General features: G+C 38.0%; 1 protein-coding gene across 1 annotated transcript in view; it reads right to left on the minus strand.

Annotated features, from left to right (window-relative positions):
* LOC144968096 (cytochrome P450 4F2-like) overlaps nucleotides 1-2,055 on the minus strand; it is a 28,813-nt gene extending 26,758 nt beyond the window's left edge. The window contains exon 1 of the mRNA XM_078906088.1: nucleotides 1,897-2,055. The gene's annotated coding sequence lies outside the window, so the exon portion shown is untranslated. The remainder of the gene's footprint in view (nucleotides 1-1,896) is intronic.
* Nucleotides 2,056-12,194: the final 10,139 nt, after the last annotated feature.

The following is a 12,194-nucleotide window of genomic DNA, read 5'->3' on the forward strand; positions in this document are numbered from 1 at the left end:
GTTTTAATCTAATCAAAATTAAAATCCCTTACAACAACAAAAACAACAACAGGAGCAACAGAATTTCACATCTGTCCCCGATAGATCAGTAGTAAACAATACATTGGAAAATACAATGCTTCCCTTAGTGCTTTGAAATGAGATTTTAAATGGGAATAAAAAAAATAAATAAACAAATAAAGAAACAGATAAATAAATAAAAATTCCCTTTATTCATCCCCAAAGGGACATTTGTCTTTCGGGTCTATTCTAAGGAAAGACTGAGACAAGCCATGCATCACAGTGCATTGCTGCAAAGTGAGTGACTTGCTCAAGACCAAGACCACACAGCGAGGGAGGTAGTTGAAATTGGTAAGAAGCAAAAACCATACCGCTGAGCCAGGTTGCCACGTTTAACCTTATAAGTATCCATATGAGCCAAACACACTCATCCAAAAAACCATCAAGTCCTTTTAAGCTTTGGAAAATTATCAAGACCAGCTAATCTGTTTACTGAATAGGACAGAGTTCTTTCCATCAATTTATAGCAGTCCTTCCAGAGCCATTAGGCCCATCCTGTATTATATAGCCTGAAACGGACAATAGCAACCGACTGATTGCTATCCTTTGGATAGGATGTTAGTCGATTGCAAACTACTTTCAGCTAGACCTAGATGACCCATCTACCCAATCACCGCTGAGTGGACACTTGGGGAGGGGGGGTTCAGAAAAAAAATCTTGACTGCACAAAGAATCGATCAGTCCCTTTCTGTGTGAAATAAGCTTTTAGCCAACTGAGCTACCCCCCCCCCCCCCCTCCGCCCTCCTCAACAATAAAACAAAAACTATTGAATAAAATATGAGATGATAAATTCTGCAAGATGAATCGAAACTGAACATTTTAAGAAATCTTTAACTCATTTAGATTTCATATATTTCCATCTCTGACTGAACCAGACAGCAATCAAATAAAACACTGTGGAGTTAGAAGTTAATAAGAATAGATCTAGGCCACATCTCGTCTTGTCACAAATAAGCAATGGCAGGCATGGTCAATGACTGAATGGGAGATAATGATCGCACAATTCTTACCCAGTGTTTGTGCTCTTAGGTTAAGATCTGACTAAACCCAATGATAGATAATGAATATTGTTAGACAGCTGTACCTACTTAAAGCCTATGACAAAAACTAAATGAACGGGAACTTTTGTTCCATGCCATAACATGGCCCGCTTAGGGAACAAATGAATTATTCCAAAGCGGATTGGACATGATGAATTGTAGAAAAAATGGTATTTGTTACGACGAGAAAATTCTTATGATTTGCGATGACCAACACTGTATAAATATATGAGGATTTAGTTGGACGAAAACAAATATTCAAGTTCAAGGCCATTAAAACAGATTGGAAAAAAATCGAAACAGAAACAAAAGACCATAAAACATGTGCAACCGTAAGTAGGTCCTATCTACGTCAACTCAGGATACATGTTGATGTGACTTATAAGAACAAAGGTGCAACCGCCACGGCTAAGACAACGGTCAAAGTTAAAGGCGGATTATCTTAGAAGGTATACGGTATCGGACCACTTAACTCGCTTTTTTGCTCATTTTCTTTGACTTTGAAAAACCAAAACAAACGAAAACAGAATAAGTTTCATCTAAAAAACAAACAAACAAAACAAAACAGAAGCATTTCATATTCACAAAAGAAAATTAGGACAATTCTCATTAACTTTAGACTGTTCCTTCACATTGGTCGATGGAACTTGGATCGTCAACCCATTTTGAAGTCGTCATTATTCATAATTTTGGATTTAGTCTTAGTTTCGCTTTTAGTGATTGATTAAAAGAGAATCATATTTGAACTAAAAAATCAGCCAAGCTGTCTAGCTGTGGGATCTTTTAGATTCTTACCTCCCTTGTTTTTCCTAGGCTTAGATATTTAGATTTTGATCAATTCCCATAAATTGGAAAAATGCACCCGAAAGGGCCTTGATTGAGTGTTGCTAATTATTGATGAGTGCCGTGTGTTGAGTGTTGACTGTGATGTTGTGTGCTTGTCGCTAGTGCTATGTGGTGCTCGAAGTAGGTTCATGGAATCCACAGTTCAAAAGTCAAGAGTTCAAGGTCATATAAATAGCTGGGGGTCTGGCTTCATTGGCTAGTGCGACTGCCAGCTCTCTCTCTCTCTCTCTCTCTCTCTCTCTCTCTCTCTCTCTCTCTCTCTCCTCTCTCTCTCTCTCTCTCTCTCTCTCTGAATACAAACAATCAGGGTTGCCAGTTTGGCATTTTAAATGCCAGATTCCAAAAATCTGGTATTTTTGAAAACCGTTTGGCATTAGAAAAATCATTTGGCATTTGGCATTTTCTTTTCTTGTATATTAAACTTCAAATGACACCTTTTCTTAATTATTTCTAAACGCGTAAAAACAAATCTCTTCACATCGGAAAACTTTGTTATTAAAACTCACACCCTGAACTAGCCCCTCAGATATTCACTCAAATTCAGCCCTCGACAAGTATTTAACTGTTTATGTATTTACCTTTCACGTTAATGTATTTCTTTTTCATTCTTAAAATCCAACCGTAGTGTAGTGGTTTAGCACTCCACTAAGTAGTCAGTAGGTAAAAAATTACCCCAACAGGAAATTTAGTATAATTCAAAAAAAAAAAAGAAAAGAAAAGAAAACACGCAAGCCACCAGGATATGATAGTAAATTGTCTATCAAAAGTGAGTAGTTTTCTTAGTGGGGGTGGGAGTCAACAGACTTTGGCATTTTTTTGAGTGTTTTGGCATTTTTTGAGTCTTCCCCTGGCATTTTGTTGAAAAATAATCTGGCAACCCTGCAAACAATCCAAAATGTGAGAATTGAAGCGTGGTTGGAGTATGAACATAGCATTGAGTATGAATGAAACGTCAGTGTGTGAGTACGAGTACATAGTAGAACATCCCAAATGGTTAAAGGCTTCGGAGAAAACAGCACAAACAATTGACTTTTCGGATGCCAACCTTATCTCAGCAAAACAATGAACAAAGAATTGTTGAAAACAAATTAAGCTAGGCTAGATAAATGTAATGAGAATTGGATTCAATAGTCTGATGTCACGGCGGCCATAGTGGTTCTAAACAAAGAAAATCGGTTCTTTTTATTCTTCATGCTGGCTAGAACTTTTCATTCCCTTTTCATATGCCTTTTGATCAAAATGTGTAAAAGTCAAAATATGATCAAATTTATGTGTTTTTTTTTTTCCCTCTGGATACGCTTTTTATACTCGCCGGAGAAATATTTCATACGGGCGTCCGCCATTGTTCCGATAGTTTAGAGCCAGTGTTGCTAAGTTACCATGCGTCATTAGGAAGGAAGTGACGGTACGACTATTGAATCCTATTGGATTCAATAGTCTGATGTCACGGCGGCCATAGTGGTTCTAAACAAAGAAAATCGGTTCTTTTTATTCTTCATGCTGGCTAGAACTTTTCATATGTCTTGTGATCAGAATGTGTAAAAGTCAAAACATGATCAGATTTATAATGTTTTTTCCCTCTGAATACGCTTTTATGCTCGTCGGAGAAATATTTCATAATGGCGTCCGCCATTGTTCCGATAGTTTAGAGCCAGTTATTAAGTTACCATGCGTCATTTCGAGGGCAGTGACGTTACGACTGTTGAAGCGTATTGTAACACGTGTACTCCTGCTTGGTGGTTGGCGTTTGGTTGAATGAAACGGGAGCGTTGCGTCAGTGAGTGAGTAGAGAGGAGAGAGGTCATGAGTGTGATATTCATTCTGAAAAGTGAGTGGAGCCTGCACTCTTAAAAAAAAAATATAATAACAAGAAAGAGAAACGACAGAAGAAAAACGTTTGCCTGGGTTAGGTACTTTAACTCAGGACTCATAACCAGGACCCGAGTGTTACGGCAACCCCCGCCTGGTCACGAGTGGGATGCTCTACAATCAACACTATCCGCTTCTCAAAAAGTCTTTAAGTCACGAGGTCAACACACAAACACCCCAAACTTTTTTGGTGAGTTTAGCCGTTTCTCAGTCAATATGCTCTTTACACAAACAGTAGACAGAGACAATTGGGACATTGTGTAAGCTCCAATATTAATTCAGAAAAGTGAACGGAGCACTGTTATAATGCTGATAGTAACAAGAAATGAAATGAGTTGATAAAAAGTTATTATTCTCGCCTTCTGACATTTCTCTAACACTTCATTTCTTGTAGATTTGTGACAGGGATGTTAACTCTCTACTTACTGACCATCTTCCGGATTTTCCCGAAACTTGAACTTTTATTTATTAAACTCAAAAGGAATAATAAGTAATATCTATTATAAATAATATTAGGCAAGATTTACACCCAAATAAAACAACAACAAAAATGTAAAGTGAAATTTTATCATAGATACGTAAAGAACAACTCTTTCAAATTCAAATGATGTATAACATACAACAATTAGAGTGGTTTTCATGATTTTATTTACAATTAGAGGAGGAATGGTCAAAATTGAGAGCATAACAACGATAGGAAATAATGATGTCTTGTGTTCTTTCAATTGTACCGGGTGTGTTGACCATCTGCCTCGAGAACATGTCAGCAGCTTCTCACACTACTATGTTATGACGAGCGACCCAATCAGCAATAGTCTTCAACAGTCGTAACGTCACTTCCTTCCTAATGACGTATGGTAACTTAGAAACACTGGCTCTAAACTATCGGAACGATGGCGGACGCCGTATGAAATATTCTCCGGCGAGCTTAAACGCGTATCCAGAGGGAAAAAACCCCATCAATTTGATCATGTTTTGACTTTTACACATTCTGATCACAAGGCATTTGAAAAGGGAATGAAAAGTTCTAGCTAGCATGAAGAATAAAAAGTAATGATTTTCTTTGTTTAGAACCAAGATGGCCGCCGTTGCCGGGCGCGTGACATCAGACTACTGAATCCAATTCTTTACCGCACTCGTGCAATGTCGCAAACCCGCCCGGAAGCTTCGTCACAACACACCGTTCAACTAGATGCTCTGCGGTTTCGGGTTCTTTTCCACATCGGGCACATGTTGGACAGGTGGAAAATCCCCACTGATGAAGCGATTTTACCGTTAGGCAGGTTCTCAACCGAAGCTGATTCGCTACCTCTCAGTGTCTCCTCTTCCTGGTGGAGAAGCCTGGCAACTTCTCACCTAGTTTCGAGGAATGAATGTCTCCGCCCCCTCGAGAGATTGAATTCGTCCAAACCGACTTCCATCTCGTATATGCATCTCTGTCCGTAGTCAGGGAATTGCGTACAAGGGTTGCCGGGACTTATTTCGGATCGAAACGGGGGCACCGTCCATCATGCGTTTGAGGGGTATCCCTATTCCCTCTCTCTTTGATCTTATTAAGCCAACTCTTCGTAATCGTCTCTCTCCAGATATCGAAAAGGGGGGGGGGGGGGGTGTGGGGGGGGGGGGGTGGGGTTGGGTTGCTGCCATCATCGGGCCCCATTCTCTAGGCGTTGTTGCCAGCGTTCCTGACACAATGTGCATTGGCTTGCGAAGTTAAACATCTACCTTCTCAACGTTCCTGCTTCTACCCCACACTGAAGTGCAATACTCCGCGACGGAATAGCATATTGCCAAGGCGGACGTCCTCAGGAGCGCTTGGTTAGCACCCCGAGTTGATCCCGCCAGCTTCCTCAGAAGACTCTATCTTCCGGGCAACTCCTTCGAGATGCACCCGATAGGTACCTATAGAGAACATGTCGAACACGACTTGTCATTGACTTAACGAGATCTCGAATTGTCTCTTGTGGGATAGCATTCCACTAATCGACCAATACATCACTCAATAATTCAATTTTCTGTGGTTGTCTCGCCTTCACACGCCTCGAGCCTCGCTCGGCCCACAGTTAGTCATTGGAAAAGGCTTTTTACTCTCATTCTCTCACAGTACTCAGGTGTAAAATGAGTACCTTGCCGTTAACAGCGTTGTCTCTGTCCGAAAAATATTTGTAATATCGCCTAACAGGCGGCATGCCCGTCCTAAAGTTTAAGTGTTGCTGTTGGCCAGCTGCCCATTGTAAAGCGCTTTGAGCACGTTTTGTAGATATTGCACGATATAAAAGCTCAATTTAATTTAATCCAAACTACAACGTTACCTCCACCGAATGGTTCAACTTCCACGATGTTTTGGTATTGGAAACGAGTGGAAGGTGCTCTCCAAATACGGACTCGTCCATCAGATTGTGAAAGGTTTAAACGACTTGCATCATTAAAAAGGGCTGTGTTCCATTGGGGCTAGTAAAGTGTGTGTATCTATATGTTTTCACATATCGATGGTCCGCGGATCAAACCTCTGAAGTCCCGATTTTCACGTTCTGCGGATCACAACTCTGAAATCTACACACACGCTTTGCGCACCATGTTTTATTTAATTTTACATCAGAGGTCTGATCCAACCAAAATTAAATATAACATGGTGCGCAAAGCTCGTATGTAGACTTCTGAGTTTTGATCCGTCGATAGTGAAATTCGCGACTTCAGAGGTTTGATCCGCCGATAGTGAAATTCGAGACTTCAGAGTTTTGATCCGCCGATAGTGAAATTCGAGACTTCAGAGGTTTGATCCACCGAACGTTGATATAATTGTCTTTAATAACGCGTGTAACTATTGTGGCGGATTGTGTGTTATTGTTGTGGGATCGAGTCCAACCGATAGCTCAATGGTCTGGATTCGAACTAGTATGCGCGCTATGGCTCTCGTTACCAGCTGCACCACTCAACCTATATCACAAACGGCTCAGGTTTAATCTAGGGGAGATCAAGAATTACCTTAGGGTCCCTTATAACTTAATTGTATTAATAACAAGTGAGTCAAGACAATAGTAACGCCCAAATGCAATAATAACAATTCTATACATAAAGTTTAATTAGATTGTTACAGGAAAAGATAGAAAGAATAAGTATTTATTTAATATCAGGAAGGATATCTCTAATTGAGTGGATCTAATCTATTATATATTTATCTATTGTTTTATTAATCGATTCATTTATGATTGATCGATTAAGTTAGTTTTTAATCATTTGTGTCCGTGGAAAATACATTTGAAAATGGTATAAGCCCGTTTGGCTTATCTTTATCCCGCCGGCTTGCTTGACTGAGGCAAATGTATCAGCTAGTTCCAGGGTTGGCGCCTGCTTTGCAGAGTTTTCTGGACATCACAACAGTGTGTTGTAGTTAGGGGTTGACATCTGCAAAACACTAAATGACGATCTAGCTTAATTACAAGAAGGGGAAACAATAAATCAAATGGAATTTAACGTATCAAAGTGCAATGTTCTAACCATCTCAAATAAGAAAGCACCTATTACATTTGAATACCAACTTCATGGTCAAAACCTGGAACATGTAAAGACAGCAAAATACCTTGGCATTGAGTTTGCTAAAAACCTCAAATGGAATGACCACATATGTCACCTGGCTTCAAAGGCAAATCAAACAAGCGCTTACATCACCCGCAATTTAAAAAGATGCCCAATCACAACTCAAACCCTTGCTTTTAAAACTATTGTTAGACCAATTTTGGAGTATGGCAGCTCAATTTGGGACCCATATACAAAGAAAAACATCGACACCTTAGAAAACATCCAAAGAAAAACAGCAAGACGCATCACAAACACATTCGATCCTTTCTCAAGTGCGTCTGAAATATCACAACGGATTGGCCTTGAACCTCTGGAAAAGAGAAGAAAGATAGATAAACTTAAATTGATCCACAAGATCTACTACAAAAATTCGTGCCTTAAACTTCCAAACGACATCAAAGATATCGGCACAAGAAATACGAGGGGACACACAGCAAGAGTAACCATCCCAACATCAAAAACAGACGCCCACATGTATTCGTTTTTCCCTTCCACTGCCCGACTATGGAATAGCCTCCCAGCTGAAGTGGCTGAAAACGGTTGCCAACATGCCTTCACGCGATTGCTAGAGATCACAACCTGACTTTTTAATCTATGTGTTTTTTTTTTGGTGTGTTTTTTTAAAAATTAGTATTATGTGCAGAGTTTTAGCAAGTTTAAAATGTAAAACACTACAAACTGTGGAGTGATCCTCGACAATATTGGAGGTTTCCACAAGACGAAGAAGAAGAAGAAGAAGAAGAAGAAGAAGAAGACCTCAGGGGTTTACCACTGTTCAAGGACTGGGATGCAGGGATTCGGCACGACTGGGTGCTCCAAGGACACGGAAAAGGACCAGGACCTTCATTTAAGAGTTAAAACAACAAGGTCTTAGAGCCAATCGAGTTTGTCTTTCGCCACCGAATCGTCCTTGAGCGACACATCATAATAGCCTTTATTTGCCGACAAAGGCAAGGAGAAGCAGTAACTCCATGATAATGGTAGTTAGTATATATATATATATATATATATATATATATATATATATATATATATATATATTATTTTTTAAAATATTTACCACAATGTTTGAGACAGTCTACATTAATGTTTCAGGCTTAATTTGCCATCGTCAGGACTGAGTTGTTTTGTTGACTGTTGTTGTTTCTTGACTTCAAGAAACAACAACAGTCAACAAAACAACTCAGTCCTGACGATGGCAAATTAAGCCTGAAACATTAATGTAGACTGTCTCAAACATTGTGGTAAATATTTAAAAAAATAATAATTCGCTCCATTACTACATGTCGAGCACTTTTCGTACCATATTTGTATCAAACACGATTCAATATATATATATATATATATATATATATATATATATATATATATATATATATATATATATATATATATATATTAAACATCAACTGACAGTCGTGCTATCTTACATGATGAGAATTTAACAGAGTTGTGTCCCTGGTATTTCTTTATTTATTTTTATTAATTATAATTGAGGTTATGATGTGTGGCCGGCGATTATCGGTAGGGTACAGACATTCAAGCAATATACATATTGAATATAAATGAAAAAAAATAGCATAGATCATAAGCAAATGTTAACTATAGTATAAGATACATATAGACATAGTTTTGTACAGGTATGACAACTTACGAACATCCATGGAATAGCACAATTAAAATATATACACAAACTATAATATTAATAACAGATTAAATTTAATTTACAGTAATATCTCGTTCCACTTTGAATGTTAACCAATAATTCATTTTACCTCCGGCCGAGAAGTTTTTACAAGTTTGAAATTGGAGGGATAGCTCTTCTCTCTTGGGCTTCTTAGCGTGTGTGTGATTACATTCGGAGATGAATTTGATTTTGTGAAATGAAAATAGCCAATCAGACGAATGTTCCTGTTTTAGATAGCCAATGATATTCATAGGCTTTGATTAATACGGAGTAACGGAGAATTACCGGAGAGATAGACAGTAATTGCAATTTTAGCTACTCTTGAACTAGACAAGAACCTCAGGGCCTATGCACGTTGGAGTCTTGTTTGGAAAAGGTAATTAGCAGGTGGCATGAATACAATGGGCAGACAATTTGAACAGGTAAATAAGCCTTAAGCTGAAAGTGAGTGTTCCGTTATACAATGGAAATGTTTCCCACCTAACGACCAAAATTTCCGTTTGAAAGATTTGGAGCTTTATTGGAGAAAGGCTGTCCATGTTTTGATTATCTTACTGGAGGTGTTAATCTGCCTTGGCAAATATATGACTCGTCCACTCGGTTTGAAGTGGTTTTGAACGAGACACTGACGAATGATAAAGAAACACGCAGTGAAAGAAAATCGTTCGTCACAACTATGTGTCTTTATCATTAACTGTCTGAAATAACGTGTGTGCAACTATGTATTTTAATCTTTATCTGTCTTAAATACTGTGTGTAATTATTCCTACCTTTTCATCTATAACTGTCTTAAAATCCGTGCGGGAGTAACTATACGTTTATATATTTAACCGTCTTAAATGACGTATGTGAGAATATGCGTTTTTAATCTACAACTGTCTTTAAAAAAGTTTGTGTAAATATCCACTTTTATCTTTTGTCTTAAATAAGGTGTGTAAAATGACTCTTATAAAAGATACAACACATTTTACTATACATATAAGGTGTTTGTAACTATGCGTTAAAAATAGTTTAAATTGAGCTTTCCTTTCGCGCAATATCTACTAAACGTGCTCAAAGCGCTTTACACAGGGGAGATGACCAACATTAACACTTGCCATGTAGAACGGGACATGACGCCCGTTAAGTTATATTGCAAAAAATAATTCGCCAGAGACAACGCTGTTAACGGCCAGGTACTCTTTATACACCCGAGTACGGTGAGATAGTTTGAGTAAAGAACGTTTTCCAAGGACTGAACTATGCGCCGAGCGAGGCTCGAATCCATGACCTTCCGATCCGAAAGCGAGTGTCATACCACTAGACCACCTAGCCGCACGTTTTAAATCTACAGCTGTCTTAAATAACGTGTTTGTAACTGTACGTTTTCATCTATAACTGTCTTAAACAACGTGTGTGTCGCTATACCTTTTCATCTAATTATAACGGTCTTAAATAATGTGTGTATAACTATACGTTTTCATCTATAACTGTCTTAAATAACGTGTGTATAACTATACGTTTTCATCAATAACTGTCTTAAATAATGTGTTTGTAACTATACGGTTTCATCTATAACTGTCTTAAATGACATATGTGTGACTATCCGTTTTCATCTATAACTTAAATAACGTGGGTATAACTATACTTTTTCATCTATAATTGTCTCAAATGACGTGTTTATAACTATACGTTTTCATCTATAACTGTCTTAGATAACGTGTTTGTAACTATACGTTTTCATCTATAATTGTCTTATCCGTTTTCATCTGTAACTAAAAAAAAAACGTGTTTGTTACTTTACTTTATCATCTATAACTATCAGTCTTAAAAGACGTTTGTATAACTATATCTTTTCATCTGTTTTAAATAACGTGTTTGTAATTATCTATTTTCATCTATAACTATCTTAAATAACGTATGTGTAAATATACGTTCATCTGTATCATGTAACTCTCATACATTGCCATAATATTATATGATTTCTTATCAAACTGAAATATAAGTCAAGATATCTAATGTGTTACCGATGTGATACAGTTAGATATGAAATCAGTTTTTGAGTCATGCACATGTGCTGTGAAGAAGATTCTGTCTGATAAAGAAAACAACGTGTAAGACCATGTTTCGAGAAGATAACAGACGGGCGGACGAATGACAAACAGTAACAAGTTAACTGCCGTACTCTACAAAGACGCGTATTTAAAAAATTGATAAAAAAAACCTCGTCCTTCAATTATCGATCGATGTAAATGACCCGGAAAGGTCCCAGGTTTGAGAGTTATTGCTAATATGAGGGCTATTTAAAACGATCGATACTTGAAGGACCAGTTTTCTCTCCAAAAATTTAAATATATTTGTATGTGTGTATGTATGTGTGTGTGTGTGTGTGTGTGTGTATGTATCCAGAGCTTCTAGCAGCTTATAATAAATAGTATTATTTTAATTGTTACCGGGACATTGGAAATATCTATTGATATTACGCGCTTAGGTAATTCACTCACAACATTTCGCCAGCCGGATATAACGTACCAACACACTTCAGTGAGAACTTATCATAAAAATGGTTGGCTAAAACAATAACTCAAGAACACACCCCCTCCACACACACATACACACATTAAAACATGTATTGTGGTGATTATCCGATCAAGAAAATCCACCAATGGGGGTCCGATAGCTCAGTTGGTAGCACATTTTTCGTCTGTTGTTGGTAGAGCATTCGCTTCGCATGCAAAGGGACCGAGATCGATCATTGGTACAATCGAGATTTGCTTTCTGCATGGAGGAAATAAACTGTGTTTCATGACTCTATGTATTTCTGAGACCCCTGCCCCCTTGTCAACCCAGCAGTGAATGGGTCTATTTGATTTGGAGGAGTACTTTGTGAAAGACTAACTTTCTATCCAAAAGATACTAAACAATTGCTTTTGTCCGTTCTACGCCATAGAAAACCGGGATAAACTTCAACTCCATGGGCCTAATGGCTCCGAAGGGCTACGTATTTAATTTATTTACTTACTTATCAAACTAACGACAACCTGAGCTCTAGCCCTTTGGTCTTGTGCCATGATGTAGAAGTTAGACGTCTTTTGTAGTTGTTCCAGGTGACTATAAAGTGTGTTACTGATGC

This window comes from Berghia stephanieae, chromosome 3 (genome assembly GCF_034508935.2).
Source record: "Berghia stephanieae isolate SIO BIC M18660-M18661 chromosome 3, UCSD_Bste_1.3, whole genome shotgun sequence".
Taxonomy (NCBI): domain Eukaryota; kingdom Metazoa; phylum Mollusca; class Gastropoda; order Nudibranchia; family Aeolidiidae; genus Berghia; species Berghia stephanieae.